The sequence below is a fragment of the Hordeum vulgare genome, chromosome 3H (genome assembly GCF_904849725.1).
Source record: "Hordeum vulgare subsp. vulgare chromosome 3H, MorexV3_pseudomolecules_assembly, whole genome shotgun sequence".
NCBI lineage: Eukaryota > Viridiplantae > Streptophyta > Magnoliopsida > Poales > Poaceae > Hordeum > Hordeum vulgare.
The window spans coordinates 404531984-404553354 of record NC_058520.1 but is presented as its reverse complement, the minus strand read 5'-3'; positions in this window follow the sequence as shown (position 1 = coordinate 404553354).

The window sequence follows — 21371 nt, the reverse complement described above, 5'->3', positions numbered from 1 at the left end:
AGTTTTTTTATGGCTTCGTGAAAGGATTTGTTTTGTGTGCGCATCTTATTTCTACATCTTGATGCACTCTTTGGCAGTGAAGATTATTTTTTCCTCATGCTTGTCTTGATGAGGGTTTTTCCATTTTCAATTAGTATCCCTCCTCTTGACAAGGTTCTTACTTCCTATCTTCACAATGGGTTGTCACAAGGGTTGGTTCTTATTTTGTTTATTAGTAAGCTTGTGAACCATTTTCTAGTATGTGTGTGTGGGAATGATATGTCTTGCACTTTGTATCTCATTTCATCAAGACTATGTTGATGAGAAATGCTCATCCCTATCTTAGTCTTCTCAAGTGCTTTGCCATGACTCATACACATTACTTTGTTTGAGCCTATTCTTAAGTTGCTTCTATTACATGTTGCTCAAACATTTGTTTTGTGCAATTGATATGCTTATTGTCTCATCTATCCTCTTGCACTCGTTGTGTGTTTTATAAATTCTAGGGGAGCAACGATCCTATTTTGTGCACCTGTGTCAAATACAATAATGTCATATTAGTGCACAAATCATGGGGAGCTTCTCTGGTTTTTGATAAAGCACTATGTTGCCTTTATCATAATATCTTTTATTCATGTGGTTCGAAGGACCATATGATTGTTTGTTCCATCTGGAATCCTTTGATTGCCTGCCTCTATCTTTGTATGTCTTTGTGGCATACGATTCTTTTTGCAATTTTTGGGTCCTTAATATAGTTTGTTTTCCTCCAACTACTTATCATTGTATTTGTATATTTTTCTGAATTCATTTGCTGAGAAGTACACACTTTTTGGATGACCACCTACTATATTTGCCTTCTAAACTGTTCGTCCATTTTGGCAATCGATGCCAATGGGGAGAAGTTTAGAGAGTTTACTTTGGATATGTTTAGAGGGTTTTGCTTTTATTGCGTAAGCATTTACATCTTGCTCACATGCATTATTACCTTGTATGTGTGCGCTTGGTTATGCTTATTTCCTTATATAAACTCTCTTGAAGTGTTTGTCTTCAATTACCAAAATGGGGGAGATTGTTAGAGCATATATCTCCATATGTGGTTTTGGTAATTGATGACAATTCCTATGGACTAATGGTTGCCTTAAGTTATATTTATAGGATTTGTCCATAGGAGCTTCCTGAAGTCCATCTGTTGGGTTCAAGGAGTTTATATGTTGACCAAGATGTTATTCAAGTTATTATCCAAAGAATGGTCATAGAAACACTAGGTTGATCAAGATCTCAGACAAAGAGTAAATCAAGATGATCAACACATTGCTTTTAGGTTTTGCTTTTATTGCGATTTGTCCATAGGAGCTTCCTGAAGTCCATTTGTTGGGTTCAAGGGGTTTATATGTTGACCAAGATGTTATTCAAGTTATTATCCAAAGAATGGTCATAGAAACACTAGGTTGATCAAGATCTCAGACAAAGAGTAAATCAGGATGATCAACACATTGCTTTTATTGCAATTTGTCCATAGGCACTTCTTGAAGTCCATCTGTTGGGTTCAAGGAGTTTATATGTTGACCAAGATGTTATTCAAGTTATTATCGAAAGAATGGTCGTAGAAACACTAGGTTGATCAAGATCTCAGACAAAGAGTAAATCAAGATGATCAACACACAAAGCGTATAAGATGTACCGAGAGGGATCAAGTGATCCCATGGTAAGGTAAGCATTGTCCATTACGTGTTTGTGTACTAACCCATGGTCTTTGTGAGACTACTATGTGGGGGTTAGGTGTGTTTCCATTGGGCTTGCATCAAAAGGAAGATCTCATACAACCCATGAAGGATGACGTCAAGTGGTGATCGTCATCAAGATTGTGGTTTGCAAGTTCAAGTGGATCAGCACGAATATATCATTGAAACTATTGTCAATGATCATGTGCTAACAAGGACAAGATCAAGATAAGCATTCCTGAGCACTACATGCTTGATTCTTGTGGATGTTCACATGGTGGATAGGACAAGATCAAGATAAGCATTCTTGAGCACTACATGCTTGATTCTTGTGGATGTTCACACATGGTGGACAAATGAAGATAAATACATAAGCTAGGCTTTCTGCATTGTGTATGGGAAAGCTACCTGAAGACTTCATCATGTCTTGCTTTCAACTTGAGGCAAGAAGGAACAACAACATCAAGCTCAGGTGAAAGGGCTAACTCAAAGGTATCAGTTCCTTTGACGTTAGTTGTGCGGAGTGATGATCAGCGAATAAAAGTATACACTCAAGTATGGATCATCAGTACTCTTTTATGATTCTTGAGTCCTAGGGATCCCGCACTATTAAGAGGGGATCACAGGTTTTGCGATGAACTTGCTCAAACTACATCATCACTTTCTGCTCAGACCACATCTCCACTGTTTTGTTGTTATCTGAAAACAGAACCAGTGCCTCGGACATCCGGCTTTCTCCGGACGTTCGAGGACCGGACGACTGACTAGTTCGGAAATCCGGAATACTATACCAGAGAAATCAGAGCCATATAACTCGGACTTCCGGCTAACTCCGGACGTCCGAGGCCCGGATGTCCGGCCAAGTCCCGGAAATCCGGAAGCCTGCACCAGTAGAAGTTGAGTTCTATATATCGGAAATCCCGCTCCCTCCGGACGACCGAGCGCCGGACGTCCGACACCCGTCGGAAATCCGGAACCTACCACCAGTAGAAGTTGAGCTCTATAACTCGGATTTACGGTCCTCTCCGGACGTCCGTATGCTGATAAATTCAAATATGTTCAGGCACATCTACAGGCCTCAGACGACTGACCCCTGTCGGACGTCCGGCCGCTGATGAATTCAGAAGAGTTCCAGTCATGCCTAAAGGTCTCGGACGTCCGACCCTGGTCGGAAGTCCGGTCCCTCGCGGACGCCCGGACTTCCGACAACTGTCGGACGTCCGGACCCTGTGTGACTTAAAGTGTCCCCAACGGCTCTTTTTCTCTCCACACTATTAATACCCCCTCCCACTTCGTGAGAGGGTGGCCCAATACAGCCTTATCCTCATAAGAACACATTTCCACCTCACACACATTTGCTCACTCCAAATCTTAGATCCCAAGAGCATTTGTGAGCCCCTTTGAGAGTTGTTCCAATCAAAAGATAGATCGTCTCCCTCTCCTTCTCTCAACCCAAGCTATTTGTGATTTGAGCAAGTTTTGAGCATTCCCCGTGATCTTGTTACTCTTGGAGGTTGGAGACTCCTAGGCGGTAGGAGTTCTTCGGAGAGGAATCAATACGTGTGATTTCCCCCGAAAAAGTTTGTGAGGGTTTGGAAGCCACCTCAAAGGCTTACCACTAGTGGTTGAGAAACGTCTTCGTGGTGTTATCTCAAAGGGAGAATAGGGTGAGCCTTCGTGGCGTTGGTGTGCCTTCGTGGTAACATCCACCTCTCTAACGGTGACTAGCTTCCCTCCAAGGAAGTGAACATCGGGATACATCTTCGTCTCAGTGACCTTGGTTATCCTTAACCCTAACTCCTTTACTTGTGTTATTTGAGCATACATACATTGCATATTGCTTGTGCTCATTATATTGTGTTGGCCATTTCTTGTACAAGATTAATCATTCAAGCATACCCTCTATATCCACACGTTCATACTTGCAGCCCTTGATATATCGTGTTGATATAGTGTGATCTAGTATCTTGTGTTGTTCACCTACTTGTCGTGTGATATAGCTCAAGTAAGTTTGTGTAACTTACTTGTGCTTGTTAGTACCTGTATTGTGTCCATCTTGGTAGATCGTGTTGTTGATACACGTTGCAGTGCCTAGTGCATTTAGGATTTGTGCTTGACAAGTACCCTCTTAGTTTATTTCCGCATTAGGTTCAAGCCAAATCTGAAGAAGCTTTTAAATAGCCTATTCACCCCCCCTCCTCTAGGCATCATCGAGGTCTTTTCAATTGGTATCAGAGCTAGGTCTCTCTTTAATTAGGTTTCACGACCTAGAGAGTATCGATGTTGACTATTGGATTAGTGCACAATGGCATCTTTGACTTTGATGGCACAAATTATACCCTATGGAGAATTCGTATGCTTAATTTGGAGAGTGGGTAACAGGAGGAGTTACGTGTGTGGCATGATAATTGGATACCCATGCCTTTCTCATATAAGGCTATTACTATCCAAGGGAGATGTTGCATTAGATTTGTATCTCAATTGCTAAATGCTAATGTTTCATTTAACCATGGTTTGTCGAATACTTATTTTTTGTTGGCTGATGTCGCAAATATTACAAAGATTAGGGCCTCGCCAAGGCAGTAGGAGGACACACTCACATGGGACCTGAAAAGTATGGTGTATTTACAGCTAAAAGTGTGTATTAGTTTGCCTCTAATGAAGCACATAGACAAACCGCTACTGGATCTAGTTGTAGACTCGATGGACGACGCGATTGTTGGAAGATGATTTGGGCATGTGAGGTTCCTCCTGTTGTGCGTAACTTTGCATGGAGATTAGCTAGAGACTCACTACTGACATGGCAGACTAAACATAATAGAGGGTTTGAAATAGATGGGGTTTACCATGTGTGATTGTTGGAGCCTGACAATAACTTCCATCCGTCTTGCCGTTGTACTCTCGCTCGTGAGTTATGGAAGGACATCTTGCAGGCCTGGATGCTATCGGCCCTTTCTTTTATCCAAAATACCGGCAAGAATGGCTATTACGTGATATCTGTTGGGGAATGAAGCATGGAAAACAAAACAAAAACCTACGAACACCCAAGGTCTATCTATGAATATGCATAGCAACGAGAGCGACATTGTGTCTATGTACCCTTGTAGACCGTTAAGCAGAAGCATTTATAATACGATTGATGTAGTCGTACTACTTCACGATCCAATCGCGGTCCGTCCCGATCTAGCGACGAACGGACGATACCTCCTTGTTCAGCACACGTGCAACTCGATGAGGCCTCCACCTGCTCGATCCAGCAAGCGAGGATGGAGAACTATATGGGATTTTTGGCAACATGACGGTGTGGCGGTGATGGTGGTGGTACTATCCCGACAGGGCATTGCCGAGCGCTGTCGGAAACGCGAACAAAGGGGGAAATGATATAGGAAGAGAGGGAGGGATGTGCCAAGGCTGGGGGTGTGGCTGCCCACCCTCTCCTCCACAATATATAGGGGGAAGGAGAGGGGGCTCTAGCCCTAGCCCCTCCACCAAGGGAGGAGTGCCCCCCACCCCAAGTAAAGGGGGCGCCCCTGTTAGGGTTTTCCCCTCCCACCAACCCTATCCCCATGGGTCTAGGGGGAGGGGTGCCCAACCCACCAGGAGCTGGTGCACCCCCTTCTCAGCCCATGTGGCCTTTCAGGGTGGGTGGACCCTTTTCGGTGGACCCCCCCCCCCAAAAAAAAACCTTCCTGCACTCCCGATACTTCGCCAGTAATGCCTGAAATCCTTCCAGTGACCAAAACAGAACTTCCCATATATAAATATTTACCTCCAGACAATTTTGGAGCTCCTCGACATGTCTGTGATCTCATCTGGGACTCCGAACAACATTAGATCACCAACGTATATATCCCGATACTACACTAGCGTCACCGAACGTTAAGCGTGTGGACCATATGAGTTCGAGAATCATGTAGACATGACCGAGGCACCTCTCTTGTCAATAACCAAAAGTGGGACCTGGATGTCCATATTGGTTCCCACATATTCCATGAAGATCATTATTGGTTGAACCACTATGTCAAGGATTCGGTCAATTTCGTATGGAGTTCCCTTTGTTCATTGGTATGTTACTAGTCCGAGATTCGGTCGTCGGTATCTCATACCTAGTTCAATATCGTTATCGGCAAGTCTCTTTACTCGTTTCGTGATACTAGATCACGTGACTAACTCCTTAGTCGCACTGCTTGCAAACTTCGTGTGATGTTATATTACCAAGAGGGCCTAGAGATACCTCTTCGTCATACGGAGTGACAAATCCTAGTCTCGATCCATGCCAACCCAACAAACACCCTCAAAGATATCTTTAGAGGACCTTTATGATCATACAGTTACGAAGAATGTTTGATAGAACACAAGGCATTCTTCCGGCGTCCGGGATTTGCATGATCTCATGGTCTTAGGAACACATTCTTGACATACATAAAGCAGTAGCAATAAACTAAATGATACGGTCAAATGCTATACTTAAAGTTGAGTCTTGCCCATCACATCATTCTCCTAATGGTGTGATCCCGTTATCAAATAACAAATCATGTTTATGGTCAGGAAATTGTAACCATCTTTGATCAATGAGCTAGTCTAGTAGAGGCTCACTTGGGACACGGTGTTGTTTATGTATCCACACATATATCTAAGTTTCGGATCAATACAATTCTAGCATAGATAATAAACGATTATCATGCACAAGGAAATATGATAATAACCACTTTATTATTGCCTGTAATGCATATTTCCAACACTATCCATGCTTCCTAATATTGTGTGTTCTATGTTATCGATGACACTTCGGTGTGTTTAGTATATTCGTAATGAAGTGGTACATCATAAACCTCTTCCACCTATGGAAGCATCTAGAATTGTCCTTGTAAGTTATCTAGACTCTTTGAATGGTCTTAAAACCGAGCTTGTATCTAATCCGAGCAAAGGCAAAGTGGTTATAACCTACGAAACAACAGAGAAAAAGCCACATGTGATATTGCTGAATGTGGTGCAACCCAGGTGGGTTCCTCCTGATAATGCATGGGTCAAACTAAATACTAATGATGCTTTTGTTGCGGATGGTGCTGCTAGAGCAGGTATGGTTCTAAGGGATGACAAGGGCAATGTCATATTTTTGTCTTGTAGGGAACTTTTTTCTTGTCGTGAAGGTCTTGAAGCATAATTGTGTGCATGCATGTAAGGGCTCTCTTTTGCTTTAAAAAATAGTGATTTTCCTATTATTATTGAGATGGATTCAACAGTTGTTGTCAAGTTGATTCAGGCTCGGGGTGTTGATAGATCAATCTATGCTTCACATCAACGAAATTAGATATCTTCTTCGTCTTTGGGATACTTGTATTACTCATGTTAATCGTGCATAGAATAATGTTTGTGATATCACTAGTACAGCACCTCCTATACAAATGGTTTTTAACCCCTTTCAATGACACAATCTCAAACCGCGCCTTGCATGTGTGTGCGATAGAGGGGGTGCATCACACACGCTATCAAAACTGTTTGTTATAGGGGGTACATCCCACACAATTCAACACAAAAACTTTGTGTAATTATTATTAGCAGTATACACATTTATTTCATGAAACTTGTATGTAATGCGTCAGTCATTGCACATAATTAAAAATAAAAAAACTATGTGTGATGTAAATGCCATCACACATAATTGGATCAAGAAAACTGTGTGCAATGTGTGATCTTATTGGCGTGTTAATTAGTCCTAAAATCCGCTAGACAATAATCAATTTACTATGATCATCTTTTTACAAACAAACATAATGCAAAACATGCACATCCAAAATCCACTATATGATTTCTTTTCAAGCTTTGTCATACAACATACAAAAGTACAAACATACTATCTCACATCAACACATACAACTAGCAATCACATCCAATTACGTTGTAAATGCTCATGAGTCTCTTGTTGATTGATGACATCATCTTCAAACCTTCTCAGATTTGTTATTGTATATCATCTTGAAAAACTAAGATAAAAGGGTGATAAGGTAAAAAACGTACATTCGCTACACAGAGCAACAATTCTGTGTCGAGGTTCATCTGCACCTTTGATGCATGAAAATTTCAAAACAAATACTATAAGATTTCTAAAAAAATACAATTTTGCTCTGCATGGTAGAGAATTTTTTGCGTGAGGCGTGTTCCAAATTTTAGATCATTTGGACATTTCAGTAGCCCTGGGCAAAAAATACAAATTTGGGGTCTTTAATTTTTTTATTGTTCATGTATTATTCTGACCCAATTTGTTCATTTTGATGACAACTACTCATATGTCCAAATGAGCTGAAATTTGGAGCGTACCTCACACACTAAATTATCCACTTTGTGGGAAAATGGATTTTTTTGATTTTTTTTTCTATTTTTTATGAATTCATATTACGTACTGAAATACCCTATCTTAAATTAGTTCTTACACTGGTTATGCATTTTTTTTCTCAATAAGTGTTCAAAGAGAAAGTTCAGAACTTGAAAAGAGAGAATTTTGTGATTAGTTTGATGTCTTGGAGAATCTCGTTGGATAAGGCGAATCAATAATAGATTATATGGCTAGATACATCATATTTAGATATACAAAAACAAGAATACATTAGTACTATCCGGCAAGCTAGTTCTTGGAAAGGAACACACGGGAAACTAGCTTACATGGCCATGAACTGAGCATGCATGACGCTACCTCCGAGGATGCAGAACCCGTTGAAGCACGTGTACCTCCACACAGAGATCCCGAAGCTAGAGGACTGCTTAGTGCTCTTGCTTGCGTCTACGCGCGACGACGAGCCTTATATCGTTCATGGCACTTGCTTCATGCACGGCCGCCCGACGCCGAGCGTGGAGCACGCAACGTCCGCCCCGCTAGCCATGGCATGGAAGAAGTGTGTCATGTTTGTGGTTTTACAGAAGGTTGGATTGGTGCTAGGTAGATATATGTGTGGATGTGCTAGAGTAGGTGGTGACGAGATAAAGATGAGATAAGGCTAGATATTTTTCTTAGGTGTGGAGTGTGAACGGATGGATTCATGCCATGTCATCGATCCAAGGCTTCAATCTCTTCACCAATAAAAATTCAGTAGACACATGTGTGCTTTCTTGTCATTTGATTTTTCCCTTACACATAAAAACGTGAAAACCTTCTCAAAATATTACTATAATATACTGAGGACATATATTGACACCATACCAAGTTTCATATTTATTCCACACCATTGACATTTTGCAGAACTAAAATACCAATAAATTTCATGTTCACAATTAATCTTCCCACATACATATTTGAATTTTATATTTATTTTTTGTATTAGGCATACACATATACTCCATGCCCTAAACATGATCTTTTAAATCATTTTTGTATATTATTTTCTGTACTCATAGTTCAAACTTGAATGTATCTGTTAAATGATTAGAACTGTAGTTGATGACTTGAATATAGCAAATGAGCTTCAAAAAGTGACAAATTTTAATATGGAGGATTCTATGGTGTATCTTAATTGTAGAAAAAAAAATCAATGTCGAATAAAGAAGGAAATATTAGTTCACCACCAACTTGGTGCATTCACTTTCGAAATCATGATCGTTCCTTGGATGTTGTTTGATTTCTAAAGGATGCACATAAAAAAGTGTGAAATCTTCACAATTTTTACCACATCATACTCAATTCATATCATGACACTATGCCAAGTTTCATATTTCTAGACTTCATTTACATTTTTTATAATTATACCTATTAACTCCATGTTCGTGGTTGATTATTGCCATATATGTGTATTTATATTCATTTCTTGTATTAGGCATACACATTACTCAATACACTAAATATGATTTTTGAAATTAATTTTGTGTACTGTTTCATGCACTCATAGTTCAAATTTAAATTATATATATGAAATGATTAGAAATGTAGTTAATGACTTAAATATAGCAAATGAGCTCTTACAAAGTGCCAAGTTTTAAAATGAAGGTTTATATGGTGCATGTCAAGTGTAAAAAATCAAAGTCAAACAGCGACGGAAAATGTTAGTTCGCCTTCAAACTAATCGCGAAAATCATTATTGTTGGGAAAATAATATTTTCAGGCATCACACACGATTTCATTTACGTAAGTGTGTGCGATGATGCACTACATTGCACACACAAATGTATGCAAAAAAATGTGTGCAATACATCACACACTTTTGCATTTTTAACACTGTGTGCAATAAAATGCAACACCACACACACTTTTTGCAAAAAAAATATGTGCATGCAATCAAACATGGTTGCATTATAATAACTATATGTAATGACATACTACATCACACAAACACCATTTGTAAAAACCGTGTGCAAAGCATCACACCTGTTTTAGGTTTCTTAAACCGTGTGCAATAATAGGTAACATCACCCACACAGTTTTTGTGAAAACTAATTGTGCGATATTGCACACAATTATGTTTTTGAAATGTGTGTGATATTACAACATTGCACACAAAAATTTTATGTTACATCGCACATGTTTTGATGTACATCGTATATCATCGAATGGTGTGTGATACATGTGTTATCTTAGGACCTTCCTGTCGTAGTGTAGTTTAGCTAAGTTTGCTAGAGCCGAGGGCAGAAGTATGACTTGGTTAGGTTCTCGCCCGAAAGTTGCTTTATATCCAACTTTTGATGATTGTAAGGACTTGGTGATTGAGTAATACTCACTCCATAAACTAATATAAGAGCGTTTACAACACTATTTTAGTAATCTAAACGCTCTTATATTAGTTTACATAGGGAGTATAAGTTTTCTATGTGCAAGAAAACTTGCATTGCCCTGCAAGGCAGGATATATGATGATAGTAAAGCACTAGTAATTACCTCGACGTAATATACCCGACGAAGGAGGGTTGGGGACTTGCACGTGCTTCAGTTCGCATGGCATATCCAAATGATAAGAGCATCTTGAGCTATAATGGACTTTTTTGACCCCTTTGTCTATGTGTTGATCAAACGGAACCTTAGGTGCCTATGACGCCCTCGATTTGATCGTACGCTAATCATACACGTAAATGTGTATGACCAAACTCAAGGACTCATGGGAAGATACCACAACACAACACTAGACACAGTAAAACATACAAGCTTCATATTACAAGTCAGGGGACTCGAGGGCTAGAATACAGAAGCTCGATAAACACGCGAGTCAGCGGAAGCAACAATATTTGAGTACAAACATTAAACATGAGGTGACTTAGAGAAGTCTAGCACAAAGATACAACGATCGAACGTGGCGAGGCCTCCTGCCTGGGAACCTCCTAACTACTCCTGGTCTTCAACGGCCTCCACGTAGTAGTAGGCACCGTCGAGGTAGCAGTCGTTGTCGGCGGGATACACCATCTCCTGGGCTCCATCATCTGGTCGCATCAACGGATCAAGGGGAAAAGGGGGAGCAAAGAAACGGTGAGTACTCATCCAAAGTACTCGCAAGACTTACATCAGAACTATGCTAAGTATGCATCAGTATCAAAGGAAGGGGTTTATATGTGGACTGACTGCAGCAATGCGAGAATAGAGAGAGAAGTCTAGTCCTATCGAAGACTAGCATCTTCAAGGGGCTTGCGACAATAGGCGAGATTAGAACAGGGGGAACACAATTAATAGTCATATTGTTGCAGCAATATTAATTAAAGTCACGCTCGGAGATCCTCCCTCGACTCCCTGTGAGAAAGCAATCCCGGAGCAAACATTCCACTTAAGTAACCATTGTAGTTGTATAAGATCGGGGCACAACTGCAAGTCGTCCTGTAGTCGTGGACACGACTATCAGAGTAGTTTATTTCTTCCCTGTAGGGGTGCACCCAGTTTCCCGGCACGCTTGATGAACTCTGGCCAGACACACTTTCCTGGGTCATGCCCGGCCTCGGCACATCAATACGTCGCAGCCTCACCTAAGCTCAACAGAGAGGCCAGCCCGCCGGTCTAAATCCTAAGCGCGCACAGGTCATGGGCCAATCACCCTTTGTGCTCCTGCACGATGCGAGGGCGGCCGATGTCAGTCCAGGCACCTCTTATACAAGAACGATGCTTTTCCGGGCCACTCGGGCGCACGCCGCTCCATTCCTGATGTCTGAAGAGCTTCGGCTGATACCACGACATCAAGAGCCCTAACTCCTCTCACGTAGACGATTAGTGCGAAAAGGTCTCCGACCAACCCAGATCAAATAGCCAAATTCTTAGAATTTTAATTAAATGCGGTGACAATCTGAACCATGATAAGATGGCCTCGTCGCCCCGTATCGAGGATGTGTGTCAAGGGCCCAGAATGCCCGGTCACGCCTCGTCATATTCACGCAGGAATCCACCCGCAACACACCTCATCATTTCCTCGGTAATCAAGGTCAAGTAACTTTGCGGCTATAACATTGATATGTCTCCAACGTATCTATAATTTTTTATGGTTTCATGCTATTATCTTGTCAAACTTTGGATGTTTTGTATGACTTTTATATCTTTTTTGGGACTAACTTATTAACTCAGTGCCAAGTGCCAGTTCCTGTTTTTTCCGTGTTTTTGACCCTTTTCAGAGGAGGATTTTAAATGGAGTCCAAACGGAATAAAACTTCCGAAAAGATTTTTTCCGGAACAGAAGAGACGCAGAAAGCTTGGGAACCAAGGCAGGGAGTCCCGGGGGAGGCCACAAGCCCTCATGGCGCGGCCAGGGGGGCCAGCGCCTCCCAGGCTTGTGGGCTCCCTGGGCCTCCCCTGCCCTAGCTCCTTCGCCTATAAATTCCCTAAAATCCCTAAAAAAATCAGGAGACCCACGAAAATACTTTTCCGCCGCCGTAAGCTTCTGTCTCCGCAAGATCCCATCAAGGGCACGTTCTGGTGCCCTGTCGGAGGGGGATTCGGATATGGATGGATTCTTCATCAACACCATGACCTCTTCGATGATGCATGAGTAGTTGACCATAGACCTACGGGTCCATAGCTAGTAGCTATATGGCTTCTTCTCTCTCTTGGGTCTTCAATACAAAGTTCTCCATGATCTTGCAATGGGAGAAGTGCTTGGTTTTGGGTTCATACCGTGCGGTTACCTCACCCAGTGATAGAAGGGGTAGCGAGGCACGCATCATGTTGTTGCCATCAAGGGTAAAAAGATGGGGTTTTCATCATTAGTTTGAGTTTATCCCTCTACATCATGTCATCTTGCTTAAGGCGTTACTCTGTTTGTTATAAACTCAATACACTAGATGCATGCTGGATAGCGGTCGATGTGTGGACTAATAGTAGTAGATGCAGAAAGTATCGGTCTACTTGTCTCGGACGTGATGCCTATATGTATGATCATTGCCTTAGATATCCTCATGACTTTGCACGGTTCTATCAATTGCTCGACAGTAATTTATTCACCCACCGTAATATTTGCTATTTTGAGAGAAGCCTCTAGTGAACACTATGGCCCCCGGGTCTACTTCACACCATGTTTTCAGCCTTACTCTTTTACTTTGTTGCACTTTCTGCCTTCAGATCTCACTTTGCAATCAATCTTGAAGGGATTGACAACCCCTTTATAGCGTTGGGTGCAAGCTCTTTTGTGTTTGCGCAGGTACTCTGGACTTGATGAGATTCTCCTACTGGATTGATCCTTGGTTCTCAAACTGAGGGAAATACTTACTGCTCCTGTGCTGCATCACCCTTTCCTCTTCTAGGGAAAAACCAACGCAAGTCAAATCTCCGTCAACGTGCCAATTTCTGGCATTGTTGTTTGAGAAGTAGCAAACATGAAGGGTATATGAGGTATCACCCTCAATAGATTCCGAACGGTGTAATCGTCAAGGTAGCCAGGGAGGAATCACCCTCGCTGGGCCAACTTGATGGGTTGTACGACAGAGTCGTTATCGAAGGTGGTGAAGGAGGAATCACCCTCCGGGTGTTGGAAATATGCCCTAGAGGCAATAATAAATTAGTTATTATTATATTTCTTTGTTCATGATAATAATTTATTATCCATGCTATAATTCAATTGATTGGAAACTCAAATACATGTGTGGACACATAGACAAAACACTGTCCCTAGTAAGCCTCTAGTTGACTAGCTCATTGATCAAAGATGGTCAAGGTTTCCTGACCATAGACAAGTGTTGTCACTTGATAACGGGATCACATCATTGGGAGAATGATGTGATGGACAAGACCCAAATTATGAATGAAGCATGTGATTGTGTCATTTTGTTGCTATTGTTTTCTGCGTGTCAAGTATTCATTCCTATGACCATGAGATCATGTAACTCACTGACACCGGAAGAATACCTTGTGTGTATCAAACGTCACAACGTTACTGGGTGACTATAAAGGTGCTCCACAGGTATCTCCAAAGGTGTCCCTCGAGTTACATGGATCAAGACTGGGATTTGTCACTCCCTGTGATGGAGAGGTATCTCGGGGCCCACTCGGTAATACAACATCACATACAAGCCTTGCAAGCAATGTGACTCAATTGTAAGTCACGGGATCTTGTACTACAGAACGAGTAAAGAAACTTGCCGGTAACGAGATCGAAATAGGTATAGAGATACCGACGATCAAATCTCGGGCAAGTAACATACCGAAGGACAAAGGGAATGTTATACGGGATTATATGAATCCTTGGCACAGAGGTTCAACCGATAAGATCTTCGTAGAATATGTAGGATCAAAAATGGACATCCAGGTCCCGCTATTGGATATTGACCGAGGAGTGTCTTGGGTCATGTCTGCATAGTTCTCGAACCAGCAGGGTCTGCACACTTAGGGTTCGGTGACGTTTTAGTATAGTTGAGTTATATGTGTTGGTGATCGAAGGTTGTCCAGAGTCCCGGATGAGATTACGGACGTCACGAGGGTTTCTGGAATGGTCCGGAAACGAAGATTGATATACATGATGGTTTCATTTGGTCACCGGAAAGATTTCGGGCATTACCTGCAGTGTACCGGGAGTGACGATTCACTGGGAGGGGCCCACCCACCCGGGAGTGATCCCAATAGCACTAGGGTGGCGCACCAGCCCTTAGTGGGCTGGTGAGGCCAGCCCAAGTGGGTTATGGCGCCACAAGAGGAAAACACCAAAGGATAGGAAAAAAAGGAAAGAGGGAGGTGGGAAGGAAGGAGTGGACTCCTTTCCCCAAACCGAATTGGGGTGGGAGTCCACCTCCTCCTCTCGGCCAGCGCCCTTGGGGCTCCCTTGAGCCCCAAGGCTATCCCCTCCCCTCCTCCTATATATATTGGTGGTTTTAGGGCTTTTGAAACACAACTTTGCCACGTGCTGCCCTCTCCTCTAGTTCATAGTTCTTCATCTAGATCGATTTTCTGCGGAGCTCGGGCGGAGCCCTGAAGGAATAGATCATCGCCATCACCGGCACACCGTCACACTGCCGGAGAACTCATCTACTTCCCCGTCTCTCTTGCCGGATCAAGAAGGCGGAGATCGTCATCGAGTTGTACGTGTGCGGGACGCGGAGGTGACGTCCGTTCAGCACTTGATCGGGACGGATCTTGAGATGGTTCGCGGGATGGATCGTGGGACGGTTCGTGAGACAGATCATGAAGACGTACCACTACATCAACTGCGTTTATTAACGCTTCCGCTTAGCGACCTACAAGGGTATGTGGATCCGATCTCCCTCTCATAGATGATCATCACCATGATAGTTCTTCGTGTACGTAGGAATTTTTTTTTCCCATGCAACGTTCCCCATCAGTGGCATCATGACCTAGGTTCATGCGTAGATGTAATTTCGAGTAGAACACAAAAGTTTTTGTGGGCGTTGATGTTTGATTTTCTGCCCTCCTTAGTCTTTTCTCGATTCGGCGGTATTGTTGGATTGAAGCGGCCCGGACCGACATTACTCGTACGCTTACGAGAGACTGGTTTCATCGACCAACATGCAACTCGTTGCATAAATATGACTGGCGGGTGTCGGTTTGTTCAACTTTAGTTGAATTGGATTTGACCGAGGCGGTCCTTGGAGAGAGGTTAAATAGCAATTTGCACATCTCCGTTGTGGTTTTTGCATAAGTAAGATGCGATCTACTAGATACCCATAGCAGCCACGTAAAATATGCAACAACAAATTAGAGGACGTCTAACTTGTTTTTGCAGGTTATGCTTGTGATGTGATATGGCCAAAGACATGATGTGATATATGATGTCCCACAAGCGTATGGGATCGCAACAGTTTTCGAGGGTAGAGTATTCAACCCAAATTTATTGATTCACTCACAAGGGGAAGCTAAAGAATATTCTCAAGTATTAGCAGCTGAGTTGTCAATTCAACCACAGCTGAAAGATTAGTGTCTGCAAGCAAAGTATCAGTAGCAAGGTAGTACGATAACAACGGCACCAGAAAAAGCTTTGACAACCCCCAGCAACGGCGCTAGAAAAAGCCTTGTTGATGGGATGTTAGCGCCAACAAAGTCTTGCAACAAGTAACAGCGGGGTAGCAAGGAATAGTAGTAGCAGCAGTAGCAAAGTAACAAGTAACAGCAGTAGTGATAGCAGCAGCAAAGTGGCCCAATCCCTCTTGTAGCAAGGGACAAGCCTAGGAAAAGTAACGTAGCGAGGACCAGTAGTAAAAGACTCGTAGGCAGTGGATCGGTGATGGATGAGTATGACGGATGTGATTCATCATGTAACAGCTATAACACGGAGAGATATGTGGCTAGCTCCCGTTCATCAATCTAATGTAGGCATGTATTCCGTATGTAGTCATACGTGCTTACGGAAAAGAACTTGCATGACATCTATTGTCCATCCCTCCCATGGCAGCAGGGTCCTAATGGAAACTACGGGATATTAAGGTTCTCCTTTTAATAAAGAACCGGACCAACACATTAACACGTGGTGAATACATGAACTCCTCATGCTATCCGGGAGTGGTTCCGGCTATTGTCACTCCGGGGTTGCCGGGTCATAACACATAGTAGGTGACTACAACTTGCAAGATAGGATCTAAAACACACATATATTGGCGACAACATAATAGGTTCAGATCTGAAATCATGGCACTCGGGCCCTAGTGAAAAGCATTAAGCATAGCCAAGTAGTAGCAACATCAATCTAGAACATAGTGGATACTAGGGATCAATCCCCGACAAGAACTAACTCGATTACATGATAGATCTCATCCAACTCATCACCGTCCAGCAAGCCTATGATGAGATTACTCACGAACGATGAAGAGCATCATGGAATTGTCGATGGAGAAAGGTTGATGATAACGATGGCGACGATTTCCCCTCTCCGGAGCCCGAAACGGACTCCAGATCTGCCCTCCAGATGAAGAACAGGATGTGGCGGCGCCTCCGTATTGCAAAACGCGATGAAACCTTCTCTCTGATTTTTTCCGGGCGAAACGGAAGATGTAGAGCTGAGTGTGGGGACGGTGGTGCCACGTGGGTCCCACAAGCCTGCACGGCGCGGCCATAGGGGGTGGCCGCGGCATGTGGGCTTGTGTCCCACTCGCACGCCCCCCGGGTGGATCTTTGCACAGTTATTTTTCTTTAATTCCAGAAAAAATCTCGGTAAATTTTCACGACGTTCCGAGAACTTTCATTTCTGCACAAAAACAACACCATGTCAATTCTGCTGAAAACAGCGTCAGTCTGGGTTAGTTCCATTCAAATCATGCAAGTTAGAGTCCAAAACAAGGGCAAAAGAGTTCGGAAAAGTAGATACGACAGAGACGTATCAACTCCCCAAAGCTTAAAGCCTTGCTTGTCCTCAAGCAACTCAGTTGGCAAACTGAGAGAGACAAAAGAAAAACTTTGACGAACTCGGTTTGATCTTGTTGTTGCAACTATGTCTAACTCATAACCAGAATTTCAGCAACATCACAAGCAATCCACATAAGCAAATGACATCTAGGTCTCACGATAAACTCATATCAATGGCATAATCAACTAGCGAGCAAATAATAATAAGTCTCAAATGTCAACACTTCAATCAAAACAACATGAAGGAGTACGGACAGATGGTATCTCGCTAGCTCTTTCTGAGACCGCAAAACATAAATGCAAAGCACCTTCAAAGACCAAGGACTGACTAAACATTGTAATTCAAGGCAATGAAGATCCAGTCATAGTCACACTCAACACAGTTAAAAGCAAAGCATAAAAATGACAGAGGTGCTCTCTAATTGGTGCTTTTGTAAGAGGAGGATGACTCAACAGGAACATAAATAGACAGGCCCTTCGCAGAGGGAAGCATTGATTTGCAAAGGTGCCAGAGCTCAAGCTTTGAAAACAGAGATAATAATTTTGGGTGACATGCTTTCATTGTCAACACAATGACTAAGAGTTCTAAACATCTTCCACGCTACACATGCTATAGGCGGTTCCCAAACAGAAAATTAAAGTTTGACTCCCCCACCACCAATCAATCACAGTCCACGGCTAGTCGAATCCTCGGGTACCGTCCATACCAACATCAATCCTGGGGGAGTTTTGTTTGCAATTATCTTTTCGATTTGAGCATGGAACTGGGAATTCCAATTACCGGCCCCTTTCTCGTGAATGATAGTGAATAAACAAATATCGAGGATAACACGCCTAGCATGGAAGATACCAATAGCCCCCTGTCACCACATGAGCGGTTCAGGTATGCAAAATAGATTATTTCTTGAAAGTTTAGAGAGTGGCACATGCAAATTTACTTGGAACGGCGGGTAGATATCGCACATAGGTAGGTATGGTGGACTCATATGGAACAACTTTGGGTTTATGGAAGTGGATGCACAAGCAGTTCCGCTTAGTACAAGTGAAGGCTAGCAAAAGACTGGGAAGCGGCCAACTAGAGAGCGACAACAATCATCAAAATGCATTGAGATTAACTAACATTGAGTGCAAGCATGAGTAGGACATAAATCACCGTGAACATGAACATCATAGAGGCTATGTAGATTTTGTTTCAACTACATGCGTGAACATGCGCCAAGTCAAGACACTTGAAACATTCAAAGGAGGATACCATCCTATCATACTACAACACAGTCATCTCAACATTCATGTGGGCATCCAAGACAAACCATTATAAGCTCCTAGCTAAATAAGCATGGCATAAGCAACTCCGATCTCTAAGTTGTCATTGCAAACATGTTTCTCTCACAACAAAGCTGAATCAGGCATGATGAGCTAGTCATATTTACAAAAACAAAATAGATCGAGTTCATACTCATACGTCCATTTTGCATCATGCTTTCATGTTGATATTTGTAGCTTTTTGGGTTGTTATATTACTTGTGGTACCATATTTATGCCTTTTCTCTCTTATTTTGCAAGGTTTATTTGAAGAGGGAGAATACAGTCAGCTGGAAGTTGATACGTCTCAAACGTATCTATAATTTTTAATGGTTTCACACTGTTATCTTGTCTTCTTTGGTTGTTTTATGTACCTTTTATATATTTTTTGGGACTAACTTATTAATTCAGTGCCAAGTGCCAGTTCCTGTTTTTTCCGTGTTTTTGACTCTTTTCAGATCTGATTTTGGAACGGAGTCCAAACGGAATAAAAACCCCAAAATGATTTTTTTCCCGAACGGAAGAAGACCAGGGGGCCTTTGGGCCAAGCCAGGTGGGCTCCAGGGAGCCCACAAGCTCCCACCATGCCACCAGGGGAGGCGGCGGTGGGCAAGCTTGTGGCCACCCTGGCCACCCCCTGACCTAGGTATTTTGCCTATAAATTCCCAAATATTCATCAAAAATCAGGGAAACCTCGAAAATACTTTTCCGCCGCCGCAAGATTCCGTTTCCGCGAGATCTCAACTAGATGCCCTTCCCGGCGCCCTGTCAGAGGGGACTTTGGAGTTGGAGGGCTTCTTCATCATCATCATCGCCCCTCCAATGACTCGTGAGTAGTTCACTTCAGACCTACGGGTTTGTAGTTAGTAACTAGATGGCTTCTTCTCTCTCTTGGATCTTCAATACAAAGTTCTCCATGATCTTCATGGAGATCTATCCGATGTAATCTTCTTTGGCGGTGTGTTTGTCGAGATCCAATGAATTGTGGATTTGTGATCATATTATCTATGATATATATTTGAGTCTTTGCTGATTTCTTATATGCATGATTTGATATCCTTGTAAGTCTCTCGTGTCTTGGATTTTGTTTGGCCAACTAGATCTATGATTCTTGCAATGGGAGAAATGCTTGGTTTTGGGTTCTACCATGTGGTGACCTTTCCCAGTGAAACTAGGGGCAGCAAGGCACCATCAAGTAGTTGCCATCAAGGGTAAAAAGATGGGGTTTTTATCATTGGTTTGAGATTATCCCTCTACATCATGTCATCTTGCTTAAGGCGTTACTCTGTTCTTATGGACTTAATACAATAGATGCATGTTGGATAGCGGTCGACGTGTGGAGTAAAAGTAGTAGATGCGGAAATTATCGGTCTACTTGTTTCGGACGTGATGCCTATAGAAATAATCATTGCATAGATATCGTCACGACTTTGCGCGGTTCTATCAATTGCTCGACAGTAATTTTTTTCACCCATCGTCTACTTGCTTTCATGAGAGAAGCCACTAGTAAACACTACGTCCCGCGGGTCTATTCACATCCATCGTTTACACCTCCGTTTTTACTTTGCTTTGTTACTTTGTTGCTTTCAGTTATCACTTGGCAAACAATCTATAAGGGATTGAAAACCCCTTCATAGCGGTGGGTGCAAGCTTTTGTGTTTGTGCAGGATCTTGAGATACTCTTCCGCCGGATTGATACCTTGGTTCTCAAACTGAGGGAAATACTTACCGTTGCTGTGCTACATCACTCTTTCCGCTTCGAGGGAACACCAACGCAAGGCTCCAAGGCCACGGGGGAAATCCTTTGCATACTTGCCTAGGAAGTACCTTAAGGCTTAGACGTAGCTGAAGGATTCCTGGTGCCGTCGACACAACTATTTCCTGGCGCCGTTGCAAGGGATACACAAGAAACATCAGAAGTATTTCTGGCGCCGTTGCCGTGGAGGAGAAATCAAGATCTATCCAAGTAGGTCTCACAAACTCTTCTCTTGCATTTACTTTTGTTGCCAGTTGCCTCTCGTTTTCCGCTCCCCCACTTCACATTTGCCGTTTTCATTCGCCTTTCTCCTTCGCCGTCTTCTTTTGCCCTTGCCGTTTTCCTTTGCCGGTTTCTTGCTTGCTTGTGTGCTTCTTTGTTTGTTGAAGACATCATGTCTGAAAACACCAAACTTTGCGACTTCTCAAGCACTAATAATAATGATTTTATTAGTACTCCGATTGCTCCCGCCACTAGTGCGGAATCGTATGAAATCAACACAGCTTTGCTGAATCTTGTTATGAAAGAGCAATTCTCTGGCCTTCCTAGTGAAGGTGCCGCATCCCATCTCAATACCTTCATTGAGCTTCCCGGTATGCAAAAGAAAAGAGATGTGGATAATGACGTGATTAAGTTGAAACTTTCTCCTTTCTCGTTGCGAGATCGCGCAAAAACTTGGTTTTCTTCTTTGCCTAAAAATAGTATCGGGTGCAAAGATGCTTACTTATCCAAGTATTTTCCGTCGGCTAAGATCATCTCCTTACGTGACGATATCCTGAATTTCAAGCAACTTGATCATGAACACGTTGCACAATCTTGGGAGAGGATGAAGCTTATGATTAGAAATTGTCCCACTCATGGCTTGAGTTTGTGGATGATTA